Consider the following 14,255-nt stretch of genomic DNA (forward strand, 5'->3'; position numbering starts at 1 on the left):
TGTTAGGGGTCCTTCAATGAGTGCCATCTCCTCCTGGAGGCCGGTCGCACTCCTGGGGATCAGTCCCAGGCAGAAGGGCATCTGCAGAAGAGCCCCGAGCGCCGATCCGTGCCTCCCCGGTCGGGGGCGCTCTCCCGTGGGAACAGTCGGGCCGGGCGGAGCTGGGAGAGGCGGAGCAGGGCGGGACGCGGACCCTCCGCCCCCTGGGCGCCGCCCCTAGCTCTGCCAAACTTTCTCTGGGTTCCCAGCCCGTCTCAGCGGCCACTGGAGAGGAGGCGCGCCGCCGCCCGCCCGCCTGCCCGCCGCGACCTCCGCCGCTGCTAGCGCCCGGCCCCCGGTCGCCCGTCGCGCTCGGCCCCGAGGGCATGCGGCAGCAGCAGCGGTCCCGGTTCCCGGGCTCGGCGGCGCGGGCGAGCGTGAGCGGTGAGTGGGGCGCGGAGCTCGAGGAGGGTTCCCGGAGCTGCAGCCGGCCGGGCCGAGTGGGGAGGTCGGGGCGCATCTCTGCCGGGCCCAGCCCGCGGCTTTTTTGGGTTGCCTGGCGTCCAGCCCGGGCCACAGACCTATTCCACATGCCTTGGACAGACCTCTTTGGGCGACGTGGAGCACATCTTGCCCTTTCCGCCTTCCTTTTTTCCCCCTAGGAGTAAAAAGCCGTCGGGATGCAGAATCCGCGCTGTGTCCGTCGCTGCTGTGAGCTGGTGGGCTGGGCGCAGAGGAGCGGAGAGCCGGGCGCAGGTCCCGCTCTGCCTTTGCACAGGTGCTTCTTTTCCAAACTCGATCTTGCAGCCGTCGATGGTGAACTGAGTCCCGTAGAGCCCACAGATATAACATTTTCCAGCCATCAACTCCTCCCGGGCTGGTGATGTGTTGGTTAGAGAACAGTTCGAACCATGCCAGGCATCCAAAGATTTGCGAAATGATGATTATGAATTCACTAGTAACTCTGTCAGGGGCTGTGCTTTGAGAGTAAATAAAGGTCCCAGCGGTCCCCCTCACCACCGGCAGACAAAAGTGCCTTGTTCCGTAGCAGTGTTACTTTATTGCTTTCCTTCAACAAGTTACAACTACCTAAAGTTGCTTAAAAATTTCTCAAGCAAGTACTTTGAGGAGTGACTGTGCGTATTGGAAACAGTTTAGTTTTATTAAGGGAATCATTAAAACTGCCCCCAAAACATGTAGGTCATTTTTAAACGGTATTTTCCACGAAGTGTTACTTATTACTGTCACTGCGGTGCATTTCTCCCCCCTCACTTCTTTGCTGCCCTGGGTATTACCTGGCCTTGGGATATTATTTTAGAAGATAAGGGCTGCTTTTAGCTTCTCACAGCTCCTACTTTTGTAAGTCAGAGAATAAAGTAAATGCCAGTCACAGGCGATCCCTCTTCTCCAGTCGGTTATTATTTCATGCGCTGCACAGCGTGTCATCAATGCATGAACTTTTGTATTGCTAAGGAGAGTTATTGGGTTTTCCAGTGAACTACTTCTCAGGGGTTGCTAAGCCTGCTTCTGATGAGGAATTGCATCCAATTTTGTGTGTTCTGATCCAGTGAATAGATCTGCTCTATTAACACCATGCTTGTCCAGACAAAGTGGGCTGTTCTAAAAAAGACCAGCATGCAACCCCTGCCAGTGAGGTTTCTATACTTGAGATAAGCTTCTGGAGGTGTCTCTTGTACCATGCGACTGTATGTATCATGTAGTGATATTCAGTCATCTGGACATAACATATTCATTGTTATGTCAGTATAAGTACCAAGTGCGTGCATGTGTGTGTATGCATGCTCAGTCATGTCTGACTCTTTGCAGCCCCATGGACTGTTGCCTGCCAGGTTCCTCTGTCCATCCATGGGATTCTCCAGGCAAGAATACTGGAGTGGGTTGCCATTCCCTTCTCCAGGGGTTCCTCCCAACTCAGGGATCAAACCCATGTCTCTTATGTCTCCTGCATTGGCAGGTGGATTCTTTACCACTAGCGCTACCTGGGAAGTCCATATAAGTACCAAGTACCTAGAAAAACAGATTATTTGAACAGATTTTTCAGGTTTTCTATTTTTGTCTTTAGAATTCAAAACTTTGTAGCTTTAACTCCAAGTAACACATTTCTTTTCTAAATCTTACAAATGCATAAATAGTAGTTTCCAGCCTCTTTATATTATTAGGTCAGGTCTAGTTAAGTATCTAGGTTTCCCTGGTGGCTCAGTGGTAGAGTCTGTCTGCCAACACAGGAAACTTAGGTTCGATCCCTGGGTCAGGAAGAACCCCTGGAGAAGGAAATGGCAACCCACTCCAGTATTCTTGCCTGGGAAATCCTATAGACAGAGGAGCCTGGCGGGCTACAGTCCATGTGGTCACAAAGAGTTGAACACGACTTAGTGACTAAAGAACAATTTACATATCTGGCTGATTTACAAGGTGTTTAATTGAGCAGATCTATATATGTTTTCTACAAATGAAGACTAAAATGAAAACATTTCAAAATGAGATAATTTTCCATTTATGTTCATCAGAACCTGTTTGAAAATCTACATGCTAATCCTCTCTCATTTTTTCCAAACACATAGACACAGAGGAACCCCTGCATACATAGCACCATAGCCAGTTAGCAGTCAAGGCACACACCCTCAAAGTGGTGCACCCATGCCCGAGGCTGGCTGCCTCTCCCCCTTTCATTTTGGAGCAGAAATCCACCATAATCTAAGCCTAGCATCTGATTTCTTCGGGCTGTGGCTGGGGGAATCATTGTAACTCGAATGGGAATTACTATAACTCAAATTACCCATTAGCCATTCTCTGTGGAGTATACATTAGTTCAAAATGCTTTCTGGACTGTGATTATACCCAACAGAGTGGTTAAGTCTGATTGCAAGGTTCTAAATGGCAGAGCCCAGGCCCAGGACGTTTTTACTGTGGTGTAAAGAGAAGAGCTGGGCTTTGCAGTCAGACCAGCCTTTGTTCCAGGCCAGGCTTTGCGACTATGAATACTTCGCTTCACCTCTCTAATTTCCTTAATTTCCTTGTCTGTAAAAATGAAGATTATATCCACCTCCCAAGATGGAAAGAGGAAGCACTTAGTGGGGTCTCGATGTACAGGAAGTACTCCTTAAATGTTGGCTGCCCCCTTTCCCTCCTAGATAAACCCTGAAGTATTGACATTTCTATAAACATGATGCAAATGTACATTGTACTGGTGAGAATGCAGGGAGAGATTCCCAAGTCCTGGGAGACTTAGAGATGTTCTTCTCACTTTTCTTACTCATTTTCCTGCTTTCTCGCCATGGCCCTTTTGCTCTTCCATCCATCGTTTCTCCTGAAGGTACTGAGCTGCCCCATCTCTGACCTTTGTCCCTCATCCTGGATTCTGTGTGTATGTGGAGGAGTCCCCTGGAACTTAGTCCTGCTGAGAGAGGTGGAGGTGAGGGGTGCAAAGCTGAGTGAAAGCCCAAAGAGCTTGTGCCCATACAGTTCTGGGTTAGAGAGGCAGTTTGGTGTACAGGGGTCTGGGTTCTAATCCCAGCCACTCTTGAGTGAACTCTTGTGACCTTGAATAAATCACTTATCATCTTTGAATCAGTTTTCTCATTTGCACAATGGGGATAATAATTCCTTTTCTAGCTACCTGCATTGGTTGTGTTGGGTCCCATTAAATCAGGTATGCAGAAGAGCTTTGTGCCCGGCCAGGGTCACATACATGTTGGAATTAAAGAGGCAGGGCCTCCAGATGTGGGGCAGACAGGCTGTAGGGGTGGGAGGATCTCCACATGGGTGTTGGATGTGCAGAATGAACTGGCTGCCTCCTCAAGGAGGAAATCCTGCCAAAGGTTGAGAGATTGCTTCATGGGAAATATGAGAGGAAGAGAAATTTCAGGACCAAGATTACCTAACGTTGTGTGATCGAAGGCACAGGGCAAAGGTCCAAAGAAGTTTTCATTCCATCTTAGAATTACCTGTGCTGTCTGCTCATCTCAGTTCTTAGTAGACAGAAGCATAGAGTTAACTAACCAGCCAGTGAGTCAGAGCAGAGTGGTACTGGCGATCATCGGACATTAAATTGGGGTGCCCTATCCTGTCCCTGGGCTTCCCAGGTGGCACTAGTGGTGAAGGACCAGCCAGCCAATGAAGGAGACAGAAGAGATGTGGGTTGATCCCTGGGTCAGGAAGATTGTCTGGAGGAGGGCATCGCAACCCACTCCAGTGTTCTTGCCTGGAGAATCCCATAGACAGAGAAACCTGGTGGGCTACAGTCCATGGGGGTCGCAAAGAGCTGGACATTACTGAAGCAACTTAGCATGCGTGCATGAGCCGTCCTCACTGGCCTGTGCCTACTGGGTAACTTGAGTCTCTAAAGCTTACTCTGCAGAGCACTAAACTGACTCAAGGCATTCCCCCTCCTACCGCGAACAATTAAGCTTATTATTTAATTCAGTCTGAAAGGTGTGTGTGCTGCTCTCTGTCTGACTTGCCTGGTGAGCCAGGAGAATAGAGCCCAGTGAAAGGAAAGTCTCACTTCCTGGATTGTACCCCCTCTTCCCTCTCCAGGCTGATGTCTTCATCGCTATTGCTCTTCATCTCCTGGCCTGGCCTCTGTGGCCCCGACCCCTAGCCTCTTGTCCCATCTACCCACGGCCTTGAACTCCTCGCTTGCCTGTTCCCCTCCCTGCTCCTGTGGACCTTGCCTCCCATCCTCAGATGTGAATTATTCATACAGCCAAGTCTGGGCCAGACTGAGTGTCACTCTGGAAAACAACTTGCCCCACCCCTTCCTAACGATGTTAGTCAGCCCCTGAAATTACTCATCAGCTAGCCTGTGTCTTTATTGTTCTCTGGACGTTTGGCTGGAGGACCTACTAGCCCTGGTTGATTCAGCCTTGTGCAGGGTGGTATCATCAGAGTGGCTTGGCAGGTGGTAGGGGTGGGTTGGAGGGCATTTTATCTCCTCCATAAGTGCCACTAGTTTGCCCAAAGGCTCTCCAAATATGCAATCTGAATAAAAGCAATGTGCTTTGTAAATGCACCTTTAAAGCAAGTCCTCTGGTCTCCCCTTTCAGTCATGCTGCCTCCAAACCCCTCCTTTTCAGAAAGGCTTGGGCTGTCCCCGGATGGACTCAGAGCATGTAAATCAAAGGTGGGCAGTAGAGTCCGTCACAGATGTTCACTTCCCAAAGAGAGCTAGAATCCAATGTTAAAGCTCACAGCCCTTAAGAGTAACTAGTTATTGAAGATCAAAGCAAGGCATTGGGTATAGAACATCCCTGAATGATTTGCCTCCTGCCCTGGTTGATTTCTAATAGGTCAATCCTGTGAATGGGACCCCTTTCCCTGAACTAAACTGTCACATGGGTCTGGCAAGGAGAAAATAGCTATAATCTTTTTCTATATCCCCATGGCATTAGGGTTAGTCAGGGTTCTCCAAAGAATGGAACCAATGGGATAGCTATTTATAAGAGGATGTTTAAGAATTGACTTAGGGTCATGGAGGCTGAGAAGTCACACAGTCTTGCCATCTGCAAGCTGAAGAACCAGCAAAGCAGGTAGTGGAATTCAGTCTGAGTCTGAAGGTCTGGGAATAGGAGCTCTGATGTCTGAGGACAGGAGGAGATGTTATCCCAGCTCAGACAACAGGGAATATTGGCTCTTCTTCCTCCTTTTTGCTCTATTCAATCTCTCAGCAGACTGGATGATACTCAACCATGTTGCTTGAGGATCATCTTCTTTACAGTCTACAGATCCAAATGCTAATCTCTTCTAGAACCACCCTCACGGCACACTTAAATAATGAATTACCGGCTACCTGGGCATCCCTTAACCCAGTCAAGTTGCACATAACAATAATCCTTGCACCACCAAACCAGGAAGTTGCCATTGTTACGACAGTACCATCCAGTCCACAAACCCCATCCATATTTCATCAAGAGTCCCCCAGATGTCTCTTTTTTTCCTGCCTGATTTGGGATTCATGTTAAATTGGTCATGTTGTTTTCTAGAATAGTTCCTCAGACTTTCCCTTTCCTAAAGCCCTTGCAGTTATACAGGTCTTGCATATAGTAGATGACTCTCAACCTGGATCTGGCAGGCATTTCTTCCAAACCAGACTGGAGCATATGTTCTTGGCAGGATGCTCTGCTCTTCTCAGCACATCACATCAGAAGGTACACAGCGTCAGCCTATCCACCACTGGAATTTTGGCCCTAATCACCTGATTATGTTGATGTCTGCCACATCTCCCCACCTTCAATTCACCATTTTTCCCTTTGAAACATATTGGTGTTTGTGGAGAGGTGTTCTGAGATTGTGCTAATAGCCTGTTCCTCATTAAACCTCTACCTAAACCCTTACTGGGATTCACTGATAGCTCAGTTGGTAAAGAATCCTCCTGCAATTCAGGAGACCCCGATTTGATCCCTGGATCAGGAAGATCCACTGGAGAAGGGATAGGCTACCCACTCCAGTATTCTTGGGCTTCCCTTGTGGCTCAGCTTGTCAAGAATCTACCTGCAATGTGGGAGACCTGGGTTCAATCCCTGGACTGGGAAGATCCCCTGGAGAAGGGAAAGGCTACCCACTCCAGTATTCTGGCCTGGAGAATTCCACGGACTGTATAGTCTGTGGGGTCGATGAACAGTCGGACATGACTTTTTATTCTTCCCTGCTGACTTCTGCCTGAATCAGCTACCTCTCTGAAGGTTACCAAATGGTGATTCTTTATTTCCATCACTCCTTTCACATTTGTTAGTTGACATTCTATTATAAGGAAGAACTTACTTTCTCCTTCATGCATTTATTCATTATATTAGGACGTATTCATGGATTCCTTTTGATACAATATGTTGAGATCTGTTACTATCATTATTTATTTTGATGCTCAAATTGTTCTCAGTTTGACCAGTTGAGAGTCCCTCTGAGCTGGCTCCTTTGTCCTTTTGGCGTCCTTATCATTCACTGAGCATTTTAAAGTTTTCTGTCACCACAAGATATCCCAGGCTTATCTTGTACTTTCCCTGACCTGGTTAGTCATCCCTTTTGGTAGAGAATGGTATTTAGAAAACAAGATATGGAAGGTTGGTGTGCCTGTTGTTACTGGGGTGTTGTTGCTTTAGATCTCTCAGAGGACAAAGCTAGGAAATATATGTATATATACATATACATTTATATATTGTCTACATAAGGTCATATATTATAAAATCATGAGTTCATACTAAGACCTCCAATTCCAATCCAACACCCAAGGATCTTTCTAGTCTTACCTGTTTATATATTTCTACATATCGTCTCTGGCAGTTAGAAACTTGACTCCCATTACCTTCAGTATTTTTACTTATTTGTTCAAAGTAGCTCATCTCTCAGCCACAAAGGCCATCCTGCTTCCTCTGTGTCCACCTCTGTGTCCACCTCTCTTCCCACTGCTGCCTGTCTTTGACTGTCAGGCCTGTTAGCTCAGGCATGTGTACAGCTTTATTATCAGCCTCCAATCCCTCCAGCTCACTGTGTGGTTCCCCAACTATAGCCCATTCTTCCTTGCAACTCCCCAGATTCCCTTTCATCATACTGCATTCTCAGCCACCTGCTGGCCCCTCAGTTCTGGGGAGGGAAGAAAAGAGAAGGCAGAAGAAGAGAGAAGATGGGAATGATAGAAAGCAAAAAGAGAAATAGTATATACATTTTTAAGAGTTTCCATGGATTGGTTCTAGGTCATCACTAGCCTTTCTTAGTTAAGTTCTAGTCTAACTTCTGTAGTCAGATAATTGACATCTGTGGCCTAGTTCAGCTGGTAGACTCTGTTGAGTTGATGGGGAAGGTAAAATGCGTTAGGAGAAACTGTTTCTTAAATTATATCATTCAACATGTTAGAAGTAAACTGGGTTGCTTGCTCTTCTGAGTTTTCTCTGAAGCAGGCAAACTAACCAATCGTTGCTATTTTATATCTTGTATTTAGAGTTTTAGCAAGTCATTTTCATTTGATTATGGATTTTCCCCATGAACTCTTGTCAAAAATTCTAAGTAGAGATACATTTACAAATTTTTATTGCCATTTACCACAATCATATTATATTACTTCTAGAATCACTAAATGTTTGCAAAAGGCATTAATGTCATTATGGAGAACAAATCTGCATATTTTATTTCTCGTGGGGTTAGGGGATTAACTACTGAAAAAAAGAGGCTCCAGTGGTCAGTATGGTGAAAAGAGCCCTGGGCTAGAAGGATGAGAGCTGGTCAGAGTGAATAAGTGTCTCCTAGTTTTAGTTTTCTCCTTTGTGAGATGGAGAAAGCTATACTGCCCATGTCACCATGGGATCAACAGGAAAAGAGACATGAACTCACCTTGAAAACTGTTCATTGGTCTTTTAATGAATATATTTTGATGAATTACTCCAAGATCTAGGTAGAGTATTCTATAGGAAGTGTAGTAAAATTATTAGAAGATTAAACATCGGGTTTTTAACCCAGCTGGCTAACCTCCATTTATACTTTTTCTCTGGGGCTACATGTTTCCAACTGATAGTGAGAAACACCAGTTAGTGACCCTGGACAGGGCGGTAGAGGGGAGACGTCTTGAGGTTGTAATGCCAGTGACCCACCTAGCCTGAGGGAGGGATTTCCTGCTTTGATCTTCCCTCCCTGGCAGACTCTCTTGGGATCCCCCCGCCCCCACCTGTTGGGGACAGACTTGCCCTGTTGCTTTACTGGACTTGTCTGACTCCTCTGGACCTGGAAGTGGGTTGAGAACTTTACACTGGCTATTTCATTCACTTTGTCCCAATAACCCAATAACCTGATAAGTTAGTCTTGTCTCACTTTCATAACAGAGAAAATTGAGGCTCAAAGAGGTTAAGTAACTGTCCTCATGTGTGCATGCTCAGTCGTGTCCAACTGTCTGTGACCCTGTGGAATGCAGCCCGCCAGGCCCTTCTGTCCATGGGATTTCCCAGGCAAGAATACTGGAGTGGGTTGCCATTCCTTCTGCAGGGGCCCTTCCTGACCCAGGAGTGGAAACCCAGGTCTAGTGCCACCTGGGAAGCCCAACTGTCCTCAGGCCCCACTGATGATAACAGTACAGCCTCTGTGTCAGAGACTATTCTGAATGCCTCATTAAGTCTCCCAGTAGTCTTAGGAAGAGGGTACTGTTATTATCCCCATTTTATAGATGACAAAATTAGGGCACAGAGAGGTTAAACCTGGTAAGCAAGGCTTTGGGTTTACCTGTTGGCTCAGTGATAAAGAATCTGCCAGCCAGTGCAGGAAGTGCCCTGGTCCAGGAAGATCCCCTGGAAGGAAATGGCAACCCACTCCAGTATTCCTGCCTGGGAAATCCCACGGACAGAGGAGCCTGTCAGGCTGCGGTCCGTGGGGTCACAAAGAGTCTGATACAGCTGAGCGACTAAACAACAACAACAAAAGCAAGGCTTTACACTCAGGCCAGTTATCGCCGGAGGCCATGCTCTTTTTGGTCTTTTGATATCCAGTTTCCCCAACACCATTTGTTGAAGAGACTGTCTTTTCCTCGTTGCATATTCTTGGCACCCTTGCCAAAGATCAGTTGATCATATATACATGAATTTATCCCTAGGTTCTCTATTCTGTTCCATAACAGTCACTCAGTCGTGTCCGACTCTGCGACCCCATGGACTGTAGCACACCAGGATCCTCTGCGCATGGAATTCTCCAGGCAAGAATACTGCAGTGGATAGCCATTGCTTTCTCTAGGGGATCATCCTGACCCAGGGATCAAACCTAGGTCTCCCACATTGCAGGCAAATTTTTTACCATCTGAGCCACCAGTGAAGCCTCCATTTGTCTATATGTCTGTCTTTATGTCATACTTTTTCTGATCACTATAACTTTGTATTGCTTTGTAGTATGTTTTGAAACCAGGAAATATGAGGCCTCCAGATTTGTTCTTTCTCAAGATTGTATTGGCTATTTGGAATCCTTTGTGTTTTCATATGAATTGTAAGATTTTTTTCTATTTCTGTAAAAAAAAAAGTGCCACTGAGATTTTGATAGCATTTGCCCTGAATCTGTTGTATAGGCATCTTAACAATCAGTTCATTTCGGTTCAGTTCAGTTGCTCAGTTGTTTAACTCTTTCCGATCCCGTGGACCTTAGCACACCATGCCTCCCTGTGCATCACCAACTCCTGGAGTTTACTCAAACTCATGTCCATTGAGTCGGTGATGCCATCCAACCATCTCATCCTCTGTTGTCCCCTTCTCCTCCCACCTTCAATCATTCCCAGCATCAGTCTTTTCCAATGAGTCAGCTCTTCACATCAGGTGGCCAAAGTATTGGAGCTTCAGCTTCAGCATCAGTCCTTCCAATGAATATTCAGAACTGATTTCCTTTGGGATGGACTGGTTGGATCTCCTTGCAGTCCAAGGGACTCTCAAGTGTCTTCTCCAATACCACAGTTCAAAAGCACCAATTCTTCTGCGCTCAGCTTTCTTTATAGTTCAACTCTCACATCCATACATGACTACTGGAAGAACCATAGTTTTGACTAGATGGACTTTTGTTGGCAAAGTATTGTCTCTGTTTTTTAATATGCTGTCTAGGTTGGTCATAGCTTTTCTTGCAAGGAGCAACCGTCTTTTAATTTCATGGCTGCGGTCACCATCTGCAGTGATTTTGGAGCCCAAGAAAATAAAGTCTCTCTCACTGTTTCCATCTTTTCCCCATCTATTTCCCATGAAGTGATGGGACTGGATGCTGTGATCTTAGTTTTCTAAATGTTGAGTTTTAAGCCAGCTTTTTCACTCTCCTCTTTCACTTTCATCAAGAGACTTCCGTTCTTCACTCTCTGCCATAATATCTTAACAATATTAGGTTCTTATCCATGAGCACAGCATGTCTTTCCATTTACTTATGTCTTCTTCAGTTTCTTCCACCATTGTTTTATGGTTTTGAATATACAAATATTTTGCTTCCTTGGTTATATTAATTCTTAAGTATTTTATTCATTATAATGCTATTGTGAATCAGATTGTTTTATCAATTTCCTTTTCAGTTTGTTTGTTGTTAGTGTTTAGAAATGCAACTGATTTTTGTATGTTGATTTTGTGTCCTACAACTTTATTGAATTCATCCATTAGTTCTAACAGGTTTTTTTTTATGTGTGTGGGATCATGTCATGTGCAGACATATAAGTTTATGCCTTCCTTTCTGATGTGAATACCTTTTATATCCTCATCTTGTCTGATTCTGGCAAGAACTTGAGATACTGGGTTGAACAGAAGTGGCCAGAGTGAGTATCCTTGCCTTGTCCCTCCTGATCTTAAAGGAAGAACTTTCAGTTTTTCACTGTTGAGTATGATGTTCATTGTCGGGGCCTTGCTCTTTAACCACTCTGCTCACCTGCTTTACTACTAGTACTTGAACCCAGAACCCAAAACCTGTGTTCTTCCACCGCACCACGTTGCCTCTCCTCTACTTCCTCACCCCCTTCTACCTGCCGCTTCCTGCTTCCTGCTTTGTTTCAAGCAGCAGAAGAGGGAAGTGGCAGTGCCCTAAGCCTCATCACAGCAGTGCTGGGCCCATACTTTCAGGCAGGGGAAGAGTCTTTCCTGGACTGTAGTTAATTTAGTGTAGGTATAGGATGCCTTTGTTATTGGTCCTTGTTAAATTGAAGTGTTAGAGTGTGAACAGTGATTCCAGAATGCCAGTTGTATATTCCATTGAATTTGGGGGAAATTTTGAGTTAACTAACCTTCTTGGGAAGTATTATCTACCATTTATTGAGTACACTCTATGTGCTAAGCATCTTGCTAGGTGCTTTATAAACATTGCTTTCATTATCCTTTCAACAATCTATGTAGTTGTTGTAGTTATTGTGCTGTAGTTACTTTTAGAGAAGACGGAAAAGGCTCTGGCCAGATCAGTGATGTGCCAGGTTAGAGGTGTTGTTGACAGTGATGAGCCTGCATCTGACCCAGGGCCAGCTGTCAGCAAAGCTTGTGCTGCCTTCTCCCTGCTCCCCAGCCTCCTGTGTGTCACAGCCTGCCATACTTTCCTTGAAAGGATTTAGATGACCAGAACTCCACAGATCTGGCCTTCCCTTCTCTAAACCCTGTTTTAAACACTCATGATAAAATGTGCATTTCATTGCTTATTCTGACCGACAAACATTCATTATACAATGGAGGAATAGAAACAAGCAGACCACAACGAAATAAAACTCCCATTCTGAAAAGTGGAAGATGCCTAGCAGCCACGGGTGTGTAAAAATGATGAAACACTGCTGGGCAGGAATTATTAAGGTTTCCCTGCCTCAATCCCTGCTTCTGCTCTGGGAGAGTCTTCCTAGTGGCCTTGACTTTGACTCTGTCACCTGGAAAGTTCTCCCTTGTTCATTACCCTCTGTGGCCATATCTGAAATGGATGTTGGAAAGTGTGAGCTCCGTGCCATGCAGTAGCTTCCATGGCAGGATGGTTCCTTAAAAACTTTACAGTCGTCTGATCTATTTGCTTCTGGTCAGTTCCATACACCAGTTACCATATCCAAGTTCTATTCTGGACCAAGTTCTTTTTTTTTTTTCTAATTAGTTTATTTATCTATTTTTTAACTTTACAATATTGTATTTGTTTTGCCATACATTGACATGAATCCACCATGGGTGTACATGTGTTCCCCTTCCAGAACCCCCCTCCCACCTCCCTCCCCATCCCATCCCTCGAGGTCATCCCAGTGCACCAGCCCCAAGCACCCTGTATCATGCATCGAACCTGGACTGGTGATTCGTTTCACATATGATAATTTACTTGCTTCCATGCCATTCTCCCATATCATCCCGCCCTCGCCCTCTCCCATAGAGTCCATAATACTGTTCTATTTATCTGTGTCTCTTTTGATGTCTCGCATACAGGGTTATCTTTGCTGATTGACTAAATACCATATATATATGTGTTAGTATACTGTATTGGTGTTTTTCTTTCTGGCTTACTTCACTCTGTATAATAGGCTCCAGTTTCATCTACCTCATTAGAACTGATTCGAATGTATTCTTTTTAATGGCTGAGTAATATTCCATTGTGTATATGTACCACAGCTTCCTTATCCATTCGTCTGCTGATGGACATCTAGGCTGCTTCCATGTTGTGGCTGTTATAAACAGTGCTGCGATGAACATTGGGGTACACGTGTCTCTTTCAGTTCTGGTTTCCTTGGTGTGTATGCCCAGCAGTGGGATTGCTGGGTCATATGGCAGTTCTATTCCCAGTTTTGTGAGGAACCTCCACACTGTTCTCCACAGTGGCTGCACTAGTTTGCATTCCCACCATCAGTGTCAGGGCATTCCTTATTTCCCAGCTTCTGCCTGGGCCCATCTCTCTCTTTCTCTCCTTAGTGGCTCTACTCTGACTTCCTCTAAACCACCGACTTGGGCAGGAGGGTGCACGCTTACTGTGATCTTTCCTATCAGCCTGACTTCTTTGTTCCAATGCCATGTTTTACTGAGAGGCCTTTGAGAAAGGCTGTGAGCAACGATACTATTTTCTACTCTTTGCAGTTGTAGAAGCAGTTAACTTTTCTGATCTTCCAAGGCCTCCAGCTTCTAAGTACTACTCATTTTTTTCTCCACTTTTGCTTACAGATGATCCTTGCCTGAGCTCATCTCTTTCTGGGAATGCCTTTCTAAAAGCTAGGGCTTCCCAGGTGACTCAGGGTTGAAGAATTTGCCTGCCAATGCAGGAGATGCAGGAGATGCTGGTTCGATCCCTGGGTCAGGAAGATCCCCTGGAGAAGGGCATGTCAGTCCACTCCAGTATTCTTGCCGGGATAATCCCAAGGACAGAGGATGCTGGTGGTCTGCAGTCCATAGGGTCACAAAGAGTCAGACATGACTGAGTGACTGAGCGCACACGCAAACACTAAAGACTGTGAGGAGCAGCCAGTGCGTGCTCATAGTATGTTTCCTTCCAACACGTGTACCTAGAGCTGCAGCTTCTTTGGCAGAGAGGCCCCCAAATACAGTGGTTTGAAGATGACAGAAGTTTTTTTTTTCTCTTTCTTGTTAATAATCCTGAGGTGAGTGGTTTGGATTTGAAGGGCTCCTTTTATTTTGTTTCTCTACCATCTACCATCTAACGTTTCTCAAACTCCCTTTGTTTAAAGATAGATTTCTTTACATCCAGTGTGCTGAAGACCAGTATTTTGGTTTGGACTCCACGGATCATGCATTTGTATTTTATAACAGTGTCAAATTGTGACAGACATTTCTAGGTGTTTATTCATAATTTCTGTATTTTTATCTGTTTATTAATGG

General features: G+C 45.4%; 1 protein-coding gene across 2 annotated transcripts in view; it reads left to right on the forward strand.

The window, feature by feature from the left end:
- The first annotated feature begins 263 nt into the window (after window positions 1–263).
- LPAR3 (lysophosphatidic acid receptor 3) overlaps window positions 264–14,255 on the forward strand; it is an 81,242-nt gene continuing 67,250 nt past the window's right edge. Inside the window, exons 1-2 of one of the 2 annotated variants that reach the window (XM_081490064.1) lie at window positions 264–423; window positions 642–757. The gene's annotated coding sequence lies outside the window, so the exon portion shown is untranslated. The remainder of the gene's footprint in view (window positions 424–641; window positions 758–14,255) is intronic. The other variant, XM_081490062.1, reaches the window with a different exon arrangement.

The sequence above is a fragment of the Giraffa tippelskirchi genome, chromosome 5 (genome assembly GCF_054371585.1).
Source record: "Giraffa tippelskirchi isolate mGirTip1 chromosome 5, T2T-mGirTip1v1.2.pri, whole genome shotgun sequence".
In the NCBI taxonomy this organism is placed as follows: Eukaryota; Metazoa; Chordata; class Mammalia; order Artiodactyla; family Giraffidae; genus Giraffa; species Giraffa tippelskirchi.